This window comes from Hyposmocoma kahamanoa, unplaced genomic scaffold (assembly GCF_003589595.1).
Source record: "Hyposmocoma kahamanoa isolate Upper Pololo Valley unplaced genomic scaffold, ASM358959v1 92, whole genome shotgun sequence".
NCBI lineage: Eukaryota > Metazoa > Arthropoda > Insecta > Lepidoptera > Cosmopterigidae > Hyposmocoma > Hyposmocoma kahamanoa.
Window position 1 is genome coordinate 24,216,738 of NW_020654748.1, and position 23,876 is coordinate 24,240,613.

Consider the following 23,876-nt stretch of genomic DNA (forward strand, 5'->3'; position numbering starts at 1 on the left):
CAAAATTAGTCTTTTAGGCCTTGGGAGAGGCGAGAGTTTATAATAAACATAATAATAATAATAATAATAATAACAATAATAATAATAACAATAATAACAATAATAACGATAATAACGATAATAACGACAATAACGACAATAACGACAATAACGACAATAGCGACAATAACGACAATAACGATAATATACTAATCGCAATAGCAATAGCAATGGCAATAGCAATAGTAAAAGAAACAGAAACAGCGACAGCGACGGCGACGGCGACGGCGACGGCGACGGCGACGGCGACGGCGACGGCGACGGCGACGGCGACGGCGACAGCGACGGCGACGGCGACAGCGACAGCGACAACGACAGTAATAGTAATAATAATGCAGAAGGCGATCCTGCTCGACACGACGCGTATTGTTCGCCGGTTCTTGAACCTGAGTCCCTGCCCCGGCCGACTGTGCCATTGCCGAGAAATACCGCCTCTCCCATTTAAAAATTCAAAGTTAATATTTTAGGCTTTAGGAGAGGCGAGAGTCTAAAATAGATATAATAATAATAATAACAACAATGCACACATTCAACATGGCCCCGTACTAGGGAAACCCTGTGTCGCGGGTGCCATGGACACACACATAGACAACGACAAATTACACCAAAACCACGAGAGAAATAAATGTAGGCCATACAAATATTTCTACCGGCCAGGGAATGGAACCTGGGACCTCTGCGTGGCAGTCCGTGTAGTCACGGCAACCATTCGGCCACAGAGGCAGTCATATATTTTATTCTTTTTATTGTTAAAATTAAATTGTTAATGATAATTAATTTTGTTCATTAAATTATTTTAATTCATCGAAGAAGTAAAATAATTTCAATAATCACACAAAATTATAAGTACAAGCAAGAATAAAAATTGATGAGATGCAAATTGAGAATGCATCCGAAGATAAACTTTTCTTTTGATTAAAAAAAACTGATATATATAGTTCAACTGTTTTTCTTCCACCTACCATTGTGTGAAAAGTTGTGTGTTTCGCTCGGCAGCAAAATTGTTTCGCGTCTCGTGGCTTGAAACCCTCGTTACGCTCTGGATTCAATGCAAGCTCTCGCGTCAAACGACAACTTCGCAGCCTTGCATAACAAATAACTATTTCTAAGTATTTGCTTGAAATCTTCTATCTGTCCAGGTAGCACTCATTTTATTCTTCTAATCTGGTAATTGTAACTCAAGGCATTTGAGAACAGAATCCGTGTGTGCCACATCCAAGATTTTCGTTGTTCGCCGTAAGTGCAAGACAATGAGGGCCCACCGCGTCACCGGTTAAACCTTTTCGCCTTATTTCGCGAGCCCCGCTTTTGTCTCGGCGCTTCTTTATTTTGTTGCGATCTTATTATTTCGCCAACGGTAGCCGGACTCATGCTTCGTTTTTGTGTAGCATCCTTGACCACGGAATTCGTTTGTAGGATACTGAGTTACAATTCGTCTGTTTTGTTTACATGGTGTTTTCACCTTTAGCTTAGCTTAACGTTTATTTAAAAGGAAATGAAAGGAATAATAATAATAACTGACCCCGACTGACTGTGCCATCGTCGGGGAATACCGCCTCTCAAATTCGGAAATTCAATCTATTAATATTAAGTTGTTAGATTATGCATATATTTATTTCTCAGCACAATACAACTTAATAATGAATTATAGTTGACCAAAATTATAGTAGTATGTAGTAGTATTATAGTAGTACCAAAAATTTCAGTCACAATCGAACAATCATGTACCTAAATATAATGATTTCAAGGAGGATTGAAAGTCACAACACGCACGTCGTGACATCATAAATTAAACATTATTCATTAGTTTGATGTAGTATGTTTGTAACAATACAACTATCATCCACCGAGAGGAGGAATTGCTTTAATTTGCTAACTTTAACTGATCTTAACTTTTCAAATTGGAAACTTAGCTTTTCAAATGCATAATGCTGCGGCAGCAAAATCGCAAAAAGAACTATTTCTCCAAATGATTCAATTAAACAAATCGAATCATTCAATTGATTGATTTATAGTCGGCAGTACAATTGGCCATCCTAAACTGTATATGGACGGGCCAATGACCTGTTTGATTACCTTTAATGTAGAATGGATTGAAAGGAACTATAAGTACAGTATTGCAAGTGCTTTGACCCCCAACCAAGCATAGCCTTTAAGACAAAGTCTACTTTTCTAGAAAAGTCAATATCTAGCAGTGGCATTTTAAAGGACAATCTCTAACTTATATTATTAGTAAGGCAGAATTTGGCAGAATTTATCGACATACAAAATGTTCTCATCAAAATCATCTCGACTCCTCTATAAAATCAATAACCTTCTTTCCTACATGTGGCTGCAGCAGCTCCCGTATTGCGCGGGCGCACGGAATGAAGTAATACTGCGCGGACTTCGCGGCATTGTGTATTTGCCAACTTTTTTGTGCCATTGCTGCCATAGCATGTTTTTGTTTAAATATTTGCTGTTATATAACGTGTTTGCATTAAAGTTATTTAAAAGATAAATGTGCTGGCAGCTCATTATTGTGAAACCATGACTTCTTAATGGCTGATATCGAAAAATAAATATTATAAAGTATTAATAAATTTTCATTTCTATAGTTGATTTTTGCAGAACGGAGATCACGAGTTGTTCCGTTCATTCTTTTAAGTTGTTATATACACCTGATATACCGTAATAAGTGAAAACTCGAGTAGAGGTACAGAATATTCAATGAGCTAGTGTCGATTCATATCCATTTAGTTTGGTTATCAGCTAATAATATAAACTTTAAAATGTATATAGTAAAACTTTGTAAGATTTCGCTTCTACATTCCAATGGGTTGAAAAGCTGTAAAAATCACTTGCTGGAATAAATTTTCAGTTGATATCATGAACAGAAAGTATTAATAAAAACTGAAGACTGTCGTGCGACTAACTCCCATAATATGTAATCTCTAAAGAACTGTTGCAGTCATTAGTAAGATTGGTCTGCAGCTGAAGTAGACGATGTTATTTCGATGGCTTTCCTCGATACAACAAATATTTTTGAACTTGATGTTTTCTTATTTATAAAAAAGAGTGAAACTTGTTTTCTTTGTATGTCTTAACATCACGTTCGAGTACAAACGCAGTGTGCGGTCAGAGTGGCGAATTAACAAAATAAACAGGCAGTAACACGCGCAGGCGACTATTGAGGGCGCTAACTGAGATCTCCTTTTAGGGAGGAGAGTGTGAACGCCGCGTGTCCGACCGCTAATTAACTGAAACATGCGCCGGCGCAAGCTACACTGCAAACTATACGCACGACCCAACACAACTTTGGTACCTAGTTATATTTATCTACCATACTTCACTGCTGACTACGTCAGATAACATTGTGGTTAATGTCTAAGCTGGCTTCTAGTTGAATGAAAACAAAAGCTCTTTCAATAGTGGATGAATGAAATGCTCATGAAAAACTGTTACACATAACAATGGAAGGCAAAAAACTAATTTTACTTACATCTCTTACTCACTCACTTAGCTGCTCCAACGATAGGTTACAGAAATGTGTAAATGACCTATTTTTTGGGTTATGCACAGCTAGAGGTGGGTACTGGTCAAACAGTACAGTAGGCCCGTATGTAGAGTGCGTTAATCACAGCCCCCGCGCCCGCCGCGCGCCTCCCCGTGCGCCCGCGAACACCGAGTTGCTTTTAGTCAGAGATGTCGCTTAATCTCGGGAATTTCAATTATATTTTGTTAATGAGCTCTGGGGACGTGATATACGGTTTATTTGTTTCCCGTTTGCTTAATTAAACGTCTTTATTCCGTTAGGTGTTTATAAGAAAAGTTGTTACACTAAAGAGCTAGTGAGCTTTTTAATGTATATACTCTTTAATGTACATTAGATTGCGTTAATATACTTACTAGAATAATTGATTACGATGTCTTGAGATGACCTTCAATGATAGAGTTGTCCAAAGATGACCATGGAAGTTTTTGATGGCGACACAACTGTAAAGAAGCAAAATATTTCAGTTTAAACAACAATTCCTATTACAAAGACTAAGCATTCTTTTGAAAAATATAGACAAGTTATACAATTTTTTTATAATATTGCCTATCTACTGGACTATGTTACCCGACTGCAACCTAAGTAGAATAGCAAAAAGAAACATCAGTTTTCCTGTTAGTCACCGATACCAATAAAGCGAGAGGCAAAAAGAGTTGGCTGCCGAGCGCCGAGCGCCAAGCCAACCTACCAGCCTGTACACAATGTCTCCGGTTTTTCAACTGCCAGCTCCCGGGTTAGGAATTTATTGAGTCGTACACAAATAAAAGCACTTTGGATGTAGAGTTAGAAAACATTTTTGGGAGCAAGAACATCACTTAAATATAGAACATTGTATCCAAAAAGTAAAATTAAGAGGTAAAAGCGTCTACAGACTTTTCCGCCTGATTGAATCACGTTGTGTGTTCTATTGACACAGTCTCTATTACCATTGTTTCAAAAGACTTTATATTAGTTCTAGCACTGTATAATTCTAAAACTGCCTCTGTGGCCGAACGGTTACCATGCCGGACTGCAACGCAGAGGTCCCAGGTTCGATTCCCGGGTCGGGAGAAATATTTGTATGGCCTACACTTATTTCTCTCGTGAGTTTGGGTGTAATTTGTGGTTGGCTATGTATGTGTCCGTGGCACCCGCGGCACAGGGTTTCCCTAGTGCGGGGCTATGTTGAGTGTGTGCGTTATTATTATTAAATTAATTTAAGGGGCAATGTATACGCTTCTATAATAAGATTCCGATTGATATTCAAAATTTGCCATTTACGAGGTTTAAAACTATGGTGAAACAAAAACTTTATTAAAAGTTATACATCCTCTGCGTACTTGGATGACAAAAATTCGTGGTAGTATCCCGTTTAGCTCTTGCAGGTAGTCTCGATCCAAGATGTTTAAATTAAATATTGTAATGATAAATGTATTCAACTGTATATTTACAAAGAGCAACCCCTAGAGTTTCTTGCCCATTCTTCTTATTTTTTGACCTTGACTTTGGCTAATAACATTTCTCTTTCGTTTATTGAACATCATAAACCTAGCATTTCAAGTAGTTAATAAGTAAATATACAGTCTAGTTGTTATTCCAAATGCAAGTGCCTGTTTCCATAGAAAAGAAAAGTATAGTCAGTCCTCTAGAGTAACTTCATTGACGTGATCGTGGTATATGCAGCGAGACACGAACCCGTCGCAGTGGCTGAATTGATCTTAGCCATCAGCTGTCTGTCGACGCGTCTCAGGTCTTGACTGACTAGAGGCTGGTCCCAGCCGAATTGCTATTTATTGCTCTCTTTGGTACTGCATTAAACTGTTTCTGTGGCAGTGTGCGTCGTGAATAAACGCGAATGTCCTTGGTTTTGCAATGAGGTTAGAATTCTTCATCTTTAATGTTCTTTGCGGTGGTAATCATGAGATTAAAATTGCAAATTTTGTATACAAAAAATCGTATGAAATATTGGTTTCATAAACGTATTTGATTTTTTTTTGTAATAGCAAAACAAGACCATATTACTAACGATAATACATGTTTGTTTAAAAAGTGTCTATTCATAATACTGCAGAATAAGCTCTAAGATTATTGAGACTTATTTTGAGATTTAGTTAATTTTATGTTCTACGTCTTAGTCCGATTTCGAGTTACGTATATATAGATACGGTCTTTTATCATTTTACGTTGTCAATTTCTGATCGCCAGCTTTCATTAAACCTTAACTTCTTTTCGTCACTCGCACAGCATTATTGGTATGCGGCAATAAATCATCGATTCGTGGCTCATCCTGCAGGAGTGTGAGGGCACGCGAGTCGCGCGGCTTAATGGCCTCAGTATAGCTAACACATCCTGTAGCGCGGCGCAACCGGCGGGACATCGGGCCATTGCGACGGTTAGACAGCGGGCCAGCGGACGTGTGGGACGAGCGACATGACACGGACGTTGATAGTCGAGAATCTGATGGCGATACCTAGGCAAACGAGATAAATTTTGATTCATATTTGCAATTCGCGAGCTTCAAAGTACTCGGACGCCAAGAGCAATTCGTATCCCTAATAGTAAATTTCAAATGTAACGTTTTTCAGAAACTGAGCATATGAAATAAAAATAGTATTTCCATTTTCATATCAAATACATTTTTTTCATATTTAGCATCAGCTAAATGGCTTCCAAAAAGTATCTTTTCTAATGTCAGTCAGACCAGATTATTATTAAGGGTGAGAATTGCTTAATTTTTGTTTTCATATCGATTGTCTAAGTTACCGTCGGATTCTTCAACGTGTAATTAAATCGGGTAGTTGCAGTGTTTAGTGAGCAAGTCTAAACTTTGGGCAGTGTCTTGTAACCTTTTTGCTCACTTCTAACAAACAACTAAAAATCGTATGTCTACACAAAAAAATGCACCTTTCAGCTAAGGCACATAGTAAGTATTCACTGGTGCACTCATTTCTTGTTTCACGTACAGAACGACACCAAACTTCGGGTCGTTACAGTCCAAAATCTGATTTTCAAGAAAGTGTAACGGAAAATCCCTAGCAACGCGGTTGTTTTACACCTTTCCAGCAGAGTGGTGGCAATCAGCAGTCGTCACAGCTCCACGCGCAGGGAGTGATTACATAATGCCGACCGGCGATGGTGATAGCAATCGAAGGATGGTGACAACGGGTAAGTAAATGAGGGACGAGACCGACCCGATACACGGACCTTGGGGAATCTGTGGAGATGCCGTGTGATGTGGTAAGAATTGTAGAATAGTTGTTGTTCATTTTTCATGAAGCTGAATGTGGTTAGTAGTAGCTCAATATTTATTGGGACTCGTACCCACGCACTCATAAAAGGTTACATTTTAGACTTTCTCTCTTCTGTCTTTAGGATATACCTAATAGCTGTCGAGGTTGGTTTGTGTCTCGTACTAAATTTACACATAAAGAGTAGAACTGAAGGATGAAATATTTAAACGACAAGGCGTCTCCACACCACCCTTAGTCTCTGAAACAACATCAAAGCCTCGCTAGTAAATTAGACGTTTTGCAGATACTAAAAGATATTTAGCTATGGGTGGTCTCCCCCCGGTTCCACCCTCGTAACGGCACACTATTTTAAAGGGTTGTTTACACCCCGAGACGCCTTTCTTATAGCCTTATAGCTGCTTGTGTAAATATTTTACTCTTTTCTTCGAGAAAACTTTGCACGTGCCGTTTAGATATTGTTTAAAGCTTTATGGTGGAGGTTAAATTGTATTTATGATGTTCGTAAGATACCGCGGCATTGAACACTTATTCTTAAAAGCAGTTTACTCTGCTAACTGCTGCAAGAATAATGTACACACTGTGTGTGTCTTATATGACTTTATATACATTAGTGGAATCACATAGTTGCGTACTATTGCAACAACGTATGTAAGAGTAACTTGTGCATATACGTACAGTCTTGGAATTAACATGAGCAATCCAAATCTGGAATTAAATTGGTTTCGCGCCAACAACATCGAGTCCCTCGAAAGGGCTTGTCGTAAAACGTATCGGACTTCAAACGTGGCTGGTAAAATATTCCATTTGCTGAGTGACACCCTTCGGCCTTTGATCTCTGCCGAATCGGCCAATCACGGGGTGATCGCAAGGGACGCTAATTACCCTCTCTGAAAGGCGTGGCAGGACTAGCTCTTCATTGACAATTTACTGCTCTGAAGGAATTGGACAAGTTTTCGTATTGTATTGTTGTACATCCGGATGGAATCTGAATCCTCTATACATCCGTTAGATGCCTACATAATACATATGGATTAGGAAAAAACAGATAATTAAAACGAATACTGCCGCTTTCTTGATCTGACTTTCTCCGTGGACTATGCAACGCATTTTCTAAAGTTTGCTGAGTAGGGTCATAAAAAATTCTAAATTCAATTTAACATTTAAAAATCGATTATACAGATTTTGTTTTGTCTTAAAATGTGAAAAAGAAGACTTAATAATTACTTTTCACAATCACAAAGAAATGGTTTCGAAGATAAAAGTATTTTCCGGTATTAATAATTTTGTTTCGTCCTATAATAAATACCTTATTAGTGTAATCGACCAGTTTATTTCTGGACCAGGCAACAACCATCGTAAACCACAATCTGAGCCGTCACACGAAACGTTTTCATGTGACAATGCGGCAGCCATTCGCGGTAATGAAGACCTCCTTCAGGCGCAACTTCGCGTTGAGCGGGTTGATCGGGTACGTAGGTACATGTTAAAGGGTGTACGGTAGTTGGCGGTAATTCTGTCTCGGATTATGGTGCGGGTTATGTGCGAGAGAACCAAGAACAAATATGATAGTAATGATGCAAGAGATGATATTTGAAATATTTGTTTAGAGTTCAATAAATGTTTGCTCAGCTTGTGCTAATTGAAAGGCTATTCTTTGACAAAATATTGTTATCAATTTCTCTGTCTCTCACAAACGTTATTAAAATAAATAAACAATATCTGTTATTATAAATATATATAATAAGTTAACAAATTTGGCATGTAACGTCGAGTAAGTATCTAAGTATAGTTAGGTAACCAAAAAAAAAACACTTAATTAGAAATCAGTAATAGTATATGTTTCATGAAGTTAACTTTTCTTGCTTGCTTGTTGAAAAGTCATTTCAACAATGGTTCAAATAAGTAAAAATATACTATCAACTTATTTCAACGCTTAAGCGGCATCGACTTTATCTCTTACTTACGAACACATTTATCAAACGGAAAATTCCACAGCAATAAAACAGAAAAAATCGCGAAGTTGTCATAAATATCCAGCGAAGCCCCTTCTAATAAAAACCTGCGATACTCGAACAAGACGGGGAAAATCGCGACACAATGGGACAAAACGAAAGCAAAACTTGGCGTAATTAATTTTAAGCACCTACTCAACGCTTTCGTAATAAATCGTTTCATCCGCGTATAAATTTTATCTCCACGTCTGAACTTCAGCAATTTGGCTTTCTCCCTCTCGCTCGTACAATTTGCATAATATCGAATCACCTGTCCCTTTCGCAAATGATTTCCAGTCTCCCGCTTTTCACTAATCACGTACACTTCGCACAATTCAAAATCCACTGTATTCTCTGCAGGATAGAATTTATGTTCTGTTGTATCTAATGGTGGTTTCCATCGTTAAGGCTGGTACACACGGGTGTGATTTGTGCCTGCGATTGGCGTGTTCTTTATGTGTATGCGTTTGTCTGGACTACACTGTTATATGAAGTTGGAGTGTATAACTTAGGGGGACTCCAAAACTTTGTCTATATTCAAGTTATTGACATATTGAAAACTGGAAACTAAATTTACATATTAGTTTGGCGGTGTTGATTTGTCTCGTATTTTTTACTTGTAACTGTAAAATCGTTGAATGAGCGCAACGAAAGCCGAGAAGATAAGATAGTCGTATTTGTTCTTTTAGTTACGACACGTTACGACTGCATTTGAAACACTGCAAGACATATGCACCGCAACAATAAAGCAATACCTATTTATAAAATTCAGTTTTAAGAGGCAATTGCTTCTTGATTCGGTTTACTTGGCATTTGTTCTGTGCTTAACTATAGACAAAGTTGATGGAAATAATTATGAACTATTCGCTACCGAAGGAATTGCTGAGGTGTGAGGATAGAGGAATCCTTGTCTTCGGCAAAGAAATCTTAATCTTATGCATCTGTGATTATTGTTTTCCTTACGCTACTTCTTTTGGAAGAGAAAAAGAAAGAAAAATAAAAAGTATGAAGGAAGCGAGTTAACATTAATTACTATTTTTGCACCAAGTATCGTACAGAAAAGTATGAGTAGTCTCAAATGGCAGAAATTAGTGTTGCAAAAATAGTGACTTGGCGGGTTGTATTTCTTTATTTGTAATTCGATAACTATGTAGGTATACTTCTTTAGCATTTATGCATAGTAACGGTACATTATATGTAAATTAGTTTGACTTTCATGCCTTACGTTTATGAATTTGTTATAAAATCGACAATTGATCAAACAAAATCCTGAAACCATTATATTGTTGCATGTTTATGACCGCAGAATGTAAAAATACTAAGTATTTGTCACTTTTCATTAAAATTATGAGCAAAATAATCAAAATATTCATGTATCTTCCTTAAAAATCTACATCGGGAGGTTGTTGTAGAATAAAAAGCATTTCTCAAAAACTCTGAACATTTTAAAAGTATGATACTTTTCTCTGGAAGTATCAACGACAAAAAAGTGTCACGTAACCTGCGAAATAACTCCAACAGAACCGTCTAAGGCCATAGGAAGTTGAGGGGGAATGTTTTAGAACAACAATAATTTCATGCTCGAGGTCGAAACTTTCGGCGGAATATACATTAATTTGGAAATAAATCTTTTTGGACGACGTAAAGCCTAGATCAAGACGGCAGCGGAGCGTGGCGCTGACAAATCTCCTCATTCGGCTTTCCAAAGCCTCTGCCTATGTCCAACAGTGTAGGCTGGAGTGGCAATAAGCCTAGATAATGGCACTGGAAATTATAAATGAATATCTTTCGCTAACAGTAAAGAAAAATATCGTTATGAATTGCAATGTTAAAGAAGTTTCATAGCCCTTGGAATATGCGGGAAGTTCCCGATCCGTATTGGGCAAGCGTGACGTGTAATGGGTTAATGACGATATGATGATGGTCATATTCGGTACTTGTAATACAAAATTAAATACTGTATCTACCTATATAAATGGTAGTTGCTTTAGTACATAGCTGCCTCCCCCATTCTATCCTCTTCAGCAACTATCTCGTCAACAAAGTAGCTCGTTCAGCCAACCCCCACTGTCAGTGGTACCAAAAAACGTCTTGCGAGTGTTCTCGACGAGAGTCTATCTCTCGCAGGCGTCCTCAAGATTCGCCGCGCCCATAAAATACACTCACTCGCATAAAAAACCGGCCAGTGGGTGATTTTCATAATACTCGATTTATGACGTGCGCTACATGATGAATAAGAATACTAATGTTTCCGAAAATATATCAGTTTCTGACATGAGTCAGTCAATCAACTTATTCTTTTTATAAATACAAAGAGCTCGCTGCCGTGCTATTTTCACAGCATGCATTAGGAAGCTAGGTAAATGTAAATTTTAAGATTTTCATCTTTAAGTGGTATTTATAAATGAATTAAGTATATTATTTTTTCAGAAGTGTTATAAGGAGTGACTCTTATTACTAAACGTAATGTAACGAACGGTTGAAGAATAAAGCTACCCAAACATGGTCCTGAAGTGCGTAACTGATGTCGTTACATTGTCAGTGTACCACTGGTTTTTGCCACCCGACGTTCGGGAATGGCAGCATTTTTTGGATGTCTTCTACAATCACACTTTTGCAACGGGGAGTGTATTTGAGAAATGCTTTACGATCTCCCAATGTAGATATTTTAAGGAGAAAATGTCTTTAGTGACCCTTTTCGAGATATTTGTTTGCAATTTTTCTTTAAAGTCAAGAGCACTTTGTTAGTGTTTCTTACAATCGTTGCGCCCTTTAACACGTGCAATAAAGGTATTTACATTGACGAATTGTCGATCCCACAAATTCGTGAACGTAAGGCATGAAAGTCAAGCTTGTTCACATTTACGGTATCGAAACTATGCATAATGTAACGCATAAATTACGCAGCTGAGGAAATATAGTTGTCGAATAGCAAAATAATTAGTGAAACAACGTAACGTTGTACCTGTTAACGTTATTTTATGTTAAAATAACATTAACCCGGTGGATGATCTTATCGTACATTCTTTGAATATATTAGCAGGTTATTATGGTATTTCCATCACTTATATTTAATGTTGAGAAGTATTTAATGCCGTTGAGTGTACAACAAATTGTTTGAACGTGAAGTTTTTCACGATATTATGTTAGTAATATTAATCACCTATTTATACGTCGTGTTGTACGACTTAAATGCTTGGACGTATAAGGAACATGAAAAAGACGCAAAACAGCAAACGTAGGACATTTTAATAAGAAATATGTTATGGTTTTAAAAAATGCACAGAAGTATATGAAACATAAATTGACAAATATGTATGTGTTATTTATTATGTCACAAAATTGTTACAATTTTCACGAGTGATTTGAAATGGTATACCGGAGCAGTTGTAAAAATTATGTCGATATTTTCTGATGTTTTAGTATTCATATTTATACACTCACATTTTAAAATAAGCCTGAAGACAAAACCAAAAAGCGGTACATCCACTTTGTTTATAGCAACGATAGCAAAACTGAAAAGGCGAAAAACAAGTTTGTCGTAGAATATACACTGGTGTACGGGGCGGGCTGCGGTGGCGTGCATAAAATCGGCACAATTTACTGAAACTAACCGCGACACGTGCTCAAAACCGATACTCCGCCTGGTACAAGTGAACCCAATACCTCTTCTTTTAATTGATTGTTTGTAACGAACGCTACTGAATGGTTGCGTAGCATGAAAAAGAGACATAACAATAGTTCAAGTGATGATCTTGGTGATATATAAGTTCAATTTAGAAGTCACATAAGTAATTATATTTATCATAAAATGCCGTAAAACGCCGTTATTAATTAAAGCCGTTTTTCAGGTACAATTACGAATGGTTTACCTTCTATATTAACAAATTCACGTTCAAAACCCTTCCAGGTCATCAATTGGGACCAAATTACATTCGCGAAAAAGTTGAAAAGCGACATTATAATTCATCCAAAATCGCCTTTGAAGTCCACCGAGGTTTCAGATCAGGAATCACTCAAAACGTTGAACGCAAACGCTGCAGAGAAAGTGTACGGAAGAGGGTGCATCCGATGAATATGTATGAGGGAGGGTCTCGCGGGGGGAACGACCCACCGGGGGAGGAGGGAGCGTGTAAATGGAAATTTCAAATAAAAATAGCTCAAATATTAACATGAGCTGGATTCGTGTTGCTTGCCGGACATGTGTGATAACACGGCCACAATAAAAAAAACGGTTTTTTAGCAGAGATTCCTTTTTGAATTACGTTCTGCCGATTCCGTAATGAAAATTGCGTGTAACGTCAGGTGCAGTGGACTTGTGTGTGTTTGGTTTTTTCACGCGTGGTGTGAGTATGACTTTACATTGGACTCGACGCACAATTTTTTTATTATCAAAAGTAGATGAAATCAGGAACTTTTACAATTTAGTTTAGTCCGATTTGATTTTTGTAGCCGCATTTATGACATTATTTGTATACAATTAAGGTAAATTTTGACATGTTTGAGGCGAGGGCAGTAGGTATGTCACCGGAATGACGTCACACGATAACCGGAAGCCGTGGCGCCGCTTGCCGGAACCGGAAGTCGCCGTACGAAGCTTAGTATGTGACTGACCAGCGTAGATGATGTATAATTCCGCATTCCGTCTTGAATTGTTAGCATAGATAGTAATTTAAATCTACCTATCGCCTCCGTGGCCAAACGGTTATCATGCTGGTCGCCGGGTTCGATTCCCGGGAGAAATTTTTATAGCCTACATTTATTTATCTCGTGTGTTTGGGTGTAATGTGTGGTTGTCTATGTATATATCCTTGGCACCCGCGATATATGGTATTAATAGTCGGGCGTGTGAGTGATTGCGTTATTTTATTATAGACAAAAAATCGGCGCATAGCTACCATTCTTTTAAAATAAAGGCCCCAAGTCTTTGCATGCAGTGGAACTTGTATATTATGTAGTAGGTCGATACAGTATAGCGTTTACAATACTAAGTTTCTATTTTCTAGCATACTATAGGAACGAATAAAGGAGTCATCATCAACTTTTTATACGTCCCTTTGCTGGGTACGGGTCTGTTTATGTAGAATATCGAATGACAGGACGAACAAGCCGTGCGCCTGGTGATGAGCTTAAAAACAGTTGCAGTGCCACTGCCACTGCGCCTGTCGCCCTGATATATAAGTAGATAAGTTCCATGTGCCTGCAATTTCGCCAGTAACTTTACCCTTCAAAACTGGAACGCAGTAATGCTCAGATTACAGTTCGGCGGTAGAAATATCTAATGTGGCAGTACTTCATATGGAGCTCTACTGCTACTGCTTGTCTCTCTAAGGAGATAGTTTAGGGCATAGTCCGCTTCGTTGTTGCAATAGGATTTGAGAACTTGACACGTTTTCCAAGGTTTCTAGACCTTCCTCGACGTGCAGGTTTAACACGATATTTTATTATTATTATTATTATTATTACGGGAGATATTGTTGCTAAATACTTACAAATGTATTCAACTAAGAAACTAAACTCATAGGCACTTGCCGCTACGATTTGTTTCGTCAATTGAGACAATTGTCCCAGTAGGCTATCACTGCTCTTGAATGTAGTCGGTACCAACAGATATTATATTTAAAGTAGCAATAAAGAAGACAGTACATATTGCCTTGTTTTCAACTGTGATGATAAACGAGGCAAAATCAATGTAAAGATCATTGTTAAATGTCGTCGATAAAGCGAGATGATCCCGACGCGACAGCAAAATCCGTCGATGATGGAACACCAGAAAGGGTGCACATTTATCATCCAGAGCTGACCCTTGACAACAATAAGCGCGTATCTTTTACACGTAATGTAATAACATTAAAAGAAGTTTATTTTAAGAATGATAAAAACGTTTTCAGGCACTTACAAGGTAATTGCTTATCTAAGGCAATAGAAAGGCCAGAGCAATTTGTATAATTGTAATTTAAAACTAGCTTTAAAATACATTTGGCATATGGCGAAAAATGTCTCCCCAAAATTAATGACAATGACATCTCTTGAAAATTAGTACCCCAAGCGTGTTGCTGCTGAGCGTCAGAGGGTTTTCATTTCGCAATTTGTCCACAGCTCACACGAGTTTGACGGACGGACGAACAGATGCGATTTTTAGGTGTGATGCAGTGTAAATGGTGCTGATAAGGATCTTTTGATTGGCGACGCCTTCATTGACTTTTGATTTTTGGGGCACAATTTGTCAAACTTAAGTATAGGGAGTTTCGTTTGTTATTGATTCTGTACCTATTTTTAGCTCCCTTTGCTTATCCATTGCATATATCATTACATACCTCACTATTAGTCGGTTTTCCTGTTGTACTTCTTTATTTCTTTATGTTTATAATTCTTAGTTGTCATATATAGTCTACTAAATTTATCACTACTTTGTGTGTTGTAATTCTCAGAGTTCGCTATTATCTCTTATTCTGTTTAGTCTATAGCTGTACATTACGACATACACGTAGAAATTGCAATATAAAGAACAGCTACGTACATCCAAATGACAGCGGTGAGAAAACAAATGCATAAAGCAAACCAATGCGGTCCCCTGCAAGCGCATCAAAGTTATCTTTTTATCTACAATTAGGATTTTGTCACCTCCTCCCTCCCCTCGACTTGCCTCACCCCCTCACTCGCTCCGAGGGCGAGGACACCATCAAAGGCCGTCCTCTCATTACTTCGCTTATTGAGTTATCAAACGGCACGGGGGATTAGTTCATACTTGCATACACAAATCCTATCATGCAAGCTGACGCCTTTAGCTGAAAACAAGCTCCATTTTGGTTTACCACAACGCATTTTATTATTTACATCAGTCCTTGAAACTCAATACTAATCGTTTTAATTTCAACTTTAAGCACCCTAACCTGAAATACGAATTTGCTTTATATGTGACGCAGATATGGAACCCTATCATAGCATTAACAAGAATTCCCCTATACAGTTTGCTAACTAGAAGGTGCCAGGGTGTTATTTGTCAATGCAAAGGGATATTTTGCCTCTTAATTCAGGGCCGATAATGAGATGCATAATTTGATTAGGTTTGTTTTGTGCGGTGGTTTTTGAAGCGATCACAATTCGTGTATTGTTTATAGTGTGAATGGGAATATTGCGGGCCGCGTAGTTGGATTATGAAATAGGGAAGAAGAGTATTGACTACGATGCATATATTTCTGTGTATGGAAACAAATATACAAAAATTATTTTACTCTCACGATTAACTGTATATGTTTTTCAAAGCACAGTAGGAAAGAGGTATTTGTAAGGTGTGCACCTGCAGGAAATGTATAAAAGTCTAAAGACGTTGAATTCCGAACAGTAACTGTGTGCCAGGTCCCATGGGCCAAGCACAATTTATATGAGCAAGGGTGGGGTCCCAGGCATTTCGTTTGCGATGTAAAACTTTAGATTCGCCTCCTTTACACGTCACAGCTTGTGATGTCTGATCTTTTATAGCGCCATTACTTTGATGTGTTTATTTTAAAGTTACATTTCTCACATTCTTAAGCACAAATATTTCAATCACTTTACATCATTCATCATTAAATTCCTTTGATTTATTTGATCATGTTTCATAAACTTTTTCAAAGCTTGAACAGTCACATTTTTATTTGTTTATATTACATGTCGAAATGTATGTTTGTGTGTTCTATAATACTGTCATAGTGTAGAAGTTGATTATTATCTTTTTTATTGTGTCACAATGACCTAAATAATTTTGGAATGTGCATTACTTTTTTCTTGATAAATCGTCGTGTGTCGCGAATGTGCTTACCAACTATAACATACGCCTTTACTTTTATTAATGAATTTATAACTCTTTAAATGAAATTACAACTTATGCAATGTATAAGAGCTAAAGTATGTATTTGGGCATCGTTAATTTTTATAAATATACTTAATCTTTTAGTTGATAAGCCGTGGGCGACAGTGGCTAACATCGCATATAGGACAGGCCCTAATAAATATGAATTAGTTATTGGAAATGAAATGTTTTTTTAACATCATCATCATCAGGTCATTTCCAACCTACTTACTACCTCCTACAACCTAACAGACTCGATAAGTATTACTTAGTAGAGATGACCATGTTTCATGTTAAGTGAAAATATTATTCTTTATAAGCGATTATATTCGTCATAGATGTCGTACGAATATTCAGTCATGCAGTTACAATTTAGTTTTATCCGTGAAGAGGTTTCAAGAGACCGAATTCACAATGAAGGTTTGAAGTTGCTCATGTTCATTCAAATAAGTGAATCTTGAAATTCACAGTGTGGTGTTATTGTCTACGGCAGTTGCGACGGAGTACGTAAATATCGCATAATACCTGCCCTGTAGGAGGCAGGGGCCGAATGATTCGTTAGTGAGAATCCGAACGTTCAGCCGTGAACGAGCCAGTATATTATGTACCACAAATGAGTAGTATTGGAGACAGTGATTGTGTGTATTAATAATATATAAGTAAGTATCAGTTTATGTGTACTTAAACATAGTACCGGTTTGTATTTATGCAATAGAAACCTAACCTAACCTACTGAGTTTCTTGAAATTTCTCGGAATCTAGGAAAACGTCATGATGCAACCTGCACATTGACGACGGTGACTGTCGGAAAACGTGTGAGGTCCGCAACCCTCATTTGGTCAGAGAGTGGTGGATTATGCCCTGCCTGACAAGAGACTCATGCTCAGCAATAAGACGTACAAATGGGATGATAATGAATGAAAAATAAGAAATCAAATGACGTATCATCGTTAGTCTATTAAAACCCACTGCTGAGTACACTTATTATTTATCGCGACCCATTCAGCGATAGATACACCGTGCACAGTCTGGTGGTACCTCCGGTAGTAAATATTTGCATATAGCGGCGAAGTGTTTGGGGCAAATATGAAGGGTGCATGCGATTTTTGATGAGTCTAGTGAGATTTGAATTACTCATCCGCTTGTCGAGTGGTGAGGTGAGAAATGAGTGTGGAGTTATTGCTTATACATACAAGTTTGTTTATATTGAGCTTGTTAAAAACTTGAAAATTATTACTATTATATTTTGTTAACCAAAGTTCCCTACAGAACAGTTCTCATCATCAGCTTATTTTAAATCCCACTACTATGCACGGGTGTCCCTAAGAAAAGGGTTTAAACCGTACGTCATGCTAGCCCAAGGTAGGTCTTTCATTGCACCCGTTTTTCTTCGACATACAGGTTTCATCAGGACGTATCTTCACCGTTAGCGAGAGGTATACTTACTAAACATTGACAAACGAAGTCACGGGTGCATGCTGCCTCAGGGATTTAAACCGTCGACGTCTCAATTAAGAATCAGAAACAGTTTTGAGTGTTGTTCGTTAATTATTTTTAATACCTCATTTAAAACAATGTTTTTGAATAGTGTAACATCCCACGTTTAGATATCTGTATTTTTTATTTGGAATCCACATACTGCCAAACTAAGTTTTAAGTATTAATTCGGACACAACATACTTTCCGAGTCCCTGGAGAGGAAAATATGAGATTAGTGCATTTTGTCACTCTCCCTCAGTAACCCGATCTACTCAGTCTCCTGGTAATTAACTACCGATTTCATTTCTTGATGCATTTTTAAAAGCAACGACGGCTTTTTAATGGCTATTTTATGGTGACGGATCGCTTTATGGCACCCGTGACAGATGGGATGTAGTTTGACACCAGATTTGAGGGGGACTTGCGATGAATTCGCGGTGTGGTGATATGAATTTGTTTTTGGTATTGCTTACTAGAAATAGTTGCGTGGAAGCCACGTAAAATATACTTTTCGTTTTTTATTTTACGTACGTATTTTTAGTTTGAAATTCATACCAAAAATGTAAGTCATACCCGCTGTCTGGCAACAAAATAATTCCTTTTTTTAAGTACTGAGATTTGTTAAAAAAGTCTGAAATTTCCTGTGAATGCGACATCGAGCTTTTCATGGGTTAAAATAATCCAATGACAACGTTGAGACGGTCTACGAATTTTGCGTCGCAGACACGTCTCAGGTTTTTTAAACCACCTTCCTCTTGAATTAGATGCTTTTGAGATAGGCCACTATTTTAGAAAGCCATCGATTGTTTTATAAAATATAATATAATAGCATATAGCAATAAATAGCAAATACAACAGTTAAGCGCATCCACAAATACCTTCATACGCTGAAATAATAATGGAACAGACAAAGGCATTTAACATAGTTACTAATGGATATTAGTGCAACCGCTTATCATGTGAAATATATCGCTGTCGCGATAAACCATGAGCTAAGCGAGTATTATACATATCTCACGCCACAACCGTGCCTCACTGCGACCGACCACGTCGCGTCGCGTCCATAGCCGCTGCGTCGCGAGGGCGAGAGCCGCCCGACCAACGGAATTAATACACATCTCTCGCCCGTTATAATTAAAAAGATAAGGAATATTTTCCTTTCATTACTAACGCGGTGCTCAAAGCTCTTTTGCCTTTATTTTTAGAGGGTTACTATGGAATCGGAAGTAATGTGGAGATTTAAATCAAAATTATTTTAATTGTCATGCAATAAAAAAATGGCTACGATTAGATTTTTTATTTTTTATTTATTTTATCATATCTGGATCTGATGGTTCGGAATAGTTATATTATGTCCTCCCTGTTCATAAATATTATTAATAATAATAACAGTTGTCTATATACTATAGTCACTGCTGGCCACAGGCCTCCCTTCACAGTGAGAGGTCTTGAGCTAGTTCCTTTTTCGCCAAATTACTTTGCAGGTGTGTGCAGGTTTCCCTACGATGTTTTTATTCACCGTTAAGTTCACGGTAAGTTTCAAATTTAATTTTGCACAAACATTCCGAAAACTCCGAGGTGCGAGTCCGGATTCAAACCCACGAGCCTCCGCTTGAATAGGTAACCACGGCTACATTTCATTTCATTGTAAATAAAAGAATGATTACTTACTACCATAATTATAAAAATCATTGTTGCTAATTGACGACTAATAAAATAAATAATGTCTTAAATATTTGTAGGTATGCACTTTTTATATATCTTCGAAAATATTTTACACTCTATCGGTCATAACTTCCTCAAAAGACTTTCAATATGTTTCATTTAGATGAGAGTGACAGGGTGTAACAAAAATTAAATGGCAATTGTCTGCTTGCACGTGGAATACTTTTGTTATAGTTTGAGCACCATCATGCCAAACCAAGAAGGAAAAACCCTTTTAACCCCGCAGACTCCCTCTCTAGGGCTCTAACCGGTTAGAGGGCCCCAGAGACCATACGCCGATTCTGTTCCACCGCTGATTAAGTAAACTAAGATAACATTGCCAATATAGAACGTCAAAAGTCAACAAGGGCGAATGAAACGTTAAGTTGATTTGGTCGTATTCTCAAGGGTTGTTCGAGTATTGTTATCTCGGATAGTTACTGTTTGAGATGATTGGATTGGCTCAGCGATGAGTGCTGCTTTGTTTGCGCTCCGGTTATACTCCCGTGGAGATAACCCATCCGGTTTACTGCTGATCAATCACGATATTTTGCTCTTTTTAATTGCGACATGGAAGTTGGCAGTCACCACAAAAGTATTTTCTGTTTTCTGAATCAAAACATCGATAGGGCTTATACTGAATTTCATACCTGAAACTCAAAATGAAAAGTAAGTTTAGCATTAAACTTTTACTTGCTTACAAATCTTGTACACACATATTAGTGAAAAGGTAGAACACTTTCTGAAATCTGTACCTATCTCATAGCGTGAGTTCATTTGAGATCATGTTATTAAGATTGGTCGTACAATAGTCACTTAGGAAGACATCCAGCTAACGCCTAAGCTAAGTTAAAACTCGTATTATAGAAGTTAGTGGTCCTTCGCTCGGTTGACAAATTGAACACTACCTAGTTTTAGCGGAAAGTTCATGCAAGACATTGATTTGTCTGGGTTGGTGCGGAATGAAGAAACGCTTACGCATACACATTTGGTACTTTAAAACTTAAACGCTTCAAAAAGTCGTGGTCGTAGCAGGGAAATGTCGAAATTTTCCCCAATATGATCGGTGCGATGCACGCGGCACGTGGTGCGTCGGTACCTGGCCTGCTGCCGCCTGCCGCCGCCCGCCTGTTTAGTATTCCGCACGAGTCCGGCCCTGTATTGATTGCCCGCGCCCCCACGCCGGCCTTTTTCAAAACAATCCGCCGCCGGAGTAATGATTTTTGTGCTAACTTCTTCCGGATTTTTGCGTTATTTAAACTTTATGAGCATGTTTATGGAACGTCTAGCAATAATCTTTTGGATTTTTGATATGGCAAACCCCGTTCAGTTGTCTACGCCATGAGCTATCGTCTCTATAAGATTATATTTGTTTTCCTCACAAATAAAGTCCGATAGTCACGAAATACGATCACCTAAATCAAGAAACTCTCAGGTCTGTTGGAACTAACTGTGGATAAAGTAGAACCTATTACAAATTCATATTTGAGAAGTAAGACGCTTCGTCTGCAGGATATCTGATAATTCGATTGGTTCCGCTCGTAATTGAAAATGGCGGAAGCTGTTAGTTTGAGTGTAGTTTTCAGAAATAAGGAGAATGCGATTCAATTAGGCACCACCTTATAGCATCTGAAAGTATTTAATCACGTTCTGTTAACAAGGTTTTTTGTACAGTTTACCTACAGCACATCAAGCTTATACACTATTGTTCGAGTATCGCCTCCAGTGCAACGGAACAAGATCAGACACAGTGCTGCTGTCGGTATATAATAGAATATTTATTATAAAAATAAAACTTATTATAATTATTTATAATTGGTATATATAGTGCACTTACACATTGGGGAAAAGTTGTAAACCGAATCTAATAAGGTATCGCCTAATTGCCGTAACTGTTAAACATTAGGTTGCTGTAAACGTTCAATAAATAGTTAAAAGTCCAACACGTCTTCCTTCTCCACTTGCAGTAGTTTTGGCACTCAGTAGTCACGTAGCACATTAGCTGCAACCCTTCAAGGGGGTCACCTAGACTCCCCGGCCCCCCAGGCTATCTGATCAGAGGAGGATTCGAGATGTTAAGCGCACTTGAGATCGTGAAGATGTCGTGTTTTATGAGCAACCAAATCATGAAACTGAGATAGTTTTCAGAGGGACATTTGTTTCGGAAACTAACTGTGAAGAGCAGATAATAGAGAGCGTCTCAAGTGACATTTTGTAGATACTTATACATGTCATTCTAGTTCTAGGTAGGCCGATATATTGCGGCTTAAAATATAAGTACAATTTACGATAACATTAATTCCGTATGTATGGTACTGCGTTCTATTTTGGCGAGTCGAACAAAGTACTGTCATGGAGTCCGTTATAGGCAAAAATCGATGACGTCACACAATAGCACCAAAAGCCTGATTAGCTTATCTGATCCCATCTAAATACAGCTTTAATCCCCGCACAATGACGGCGACAAAAATAATAAATATGGCAACACCCATCGGCAAGGGCGCCGACCGGCGCGCGCGCCGACGTTTTGTGTTCTCGCAATGGGGGCGAAAATAGTGAGAAAAACAAACGAGTTATTGCCATTGATATTTTTGTTATAATATTAGAGCAGTTATTATAGTTAAGTAACGACCATAAAACAAAGTGTAAGCTTTAACTGCTTTGTTTTCCTCATTTCTCAACTATCTGCATTTATTGTTATTTTCAGTTTATTGAATATCGTGACGTTTTTACTACAACGATATTCATATATTTGTGAAAATACATCACTAGTTTAATATTATTATTAAAGCAATATTTTTAGGAAACTATATGCTCATTACATTATAAATAAGAAACAGACAACGTTGGAAGTGTAAAACGTACGGTATTCAACATTAGTTTCATCACTATGATCCTCTATAGCCCGACTTCACCCACTGCTGGTTACGTCCTCCCGTAGTTTGTGCCATCCAGCAGGATGTTGCCCCAGTCTAACCAACTTACGGCCCGCAACTTTGGCGTTGTCGTCTACCTATCTCGCTGCAGGACGTCTCACGTTTCAATTAACACTTCTTGGCCACCATTCCATTGTCGCTTCACTCCAATCGTCTTCACCTCGCATCGCAACATTGTTTCTTTAACACATTATGTTTCACAAATAAAACACGGGCTTTAAGATTATTGCAACTGATCTGACTATGCAAATGTGACGACTACCGTTTAGCCGTAGTTTGTATAAATTTAAACATTAATAACACGCTGTCGGCTATCGCGGCGCGTATCTGCGCGCACCTCTCTGCCTCATTGGCCGGCGAATGCTAAAAAGGCAATTACTCCACTATTAGCGCTATTTATTCAAAACACTCGGCTATCTGATTAAATATCATAATTATTTCTTTATTCACACCTTTTTTAGTGTAAATAGTTTTAGATCAAAAGGAAATGATTAATTTGTCTGCTTTTTTTTTGTAATTTATTGTTCGAAACTAAATTATAAATGATAATTTATACATATAGATGTAACACTAATAGAAATTGATAAATAAGGAATTTCCACGCTTTGCTTGTTCTTGTTAATAATTTTAACCATCCAGTTTCTGTCTTTAGATAATCTAATAGCAGTAGAGTTCCTTGTGAAACAGTTCGTCCAGGGAATACTGCCACCTTACCTACTTCTGCTGCCAAGCAGTAATGAAATGGGACTTTTCAACTTATGTCTCAGGGTGATGCAGATCTTTGCGATTTAACGTTCTGAATAGCACTGCAACTACTACGGACAGGTTTGTCGCTTACCAGCAGGCGCACGATCTGTTCGTCCCGTCTCTAGGTATTATAAAAAAATGTACAGAATCGATATGTGTGCGTTAGTTACGAAACGTTGATCTCGCCATCAAAATAGAGATTTAAATATTCAAAGTAAAAGTCAAACAAATACGCAATATTAGGAAACAAAAATAAATGTCCCACCTCCCCTTCCTCACGCCTAATCTCCTAACAAAGCGATGTCGGAACATTTTGGCGCGAAAATAATGAAGTGCACGTGCCGGTCCTGGGAAGGCTTGCCGCCGGCCCTGGCGGGGCCACGT

The 23,876-nt window shown here is 37.9% G+C and overlaps 1 long non-coding RNA gene across 1 annotated transcript in view; it reads right to left on the reverse strand.

The window, feature by feature from the left end:
- Positions 1–23,876, reverse strand: part of LOC113236877 — a 53,476-nt gene that overhangs the window by 17,229 nt on the left and 12,371 nt on the right. Inside the window, exon 2 of the long non-coding RNA XR_003310992.1 lies at positions 3,928–4,014. This is a non-coding gene — a long non-coding RNA (uncharacterized LOC113236877). The remainder of the gene's footprint in view (positions 1–3,927; positions 4,015–23,876) is intronic.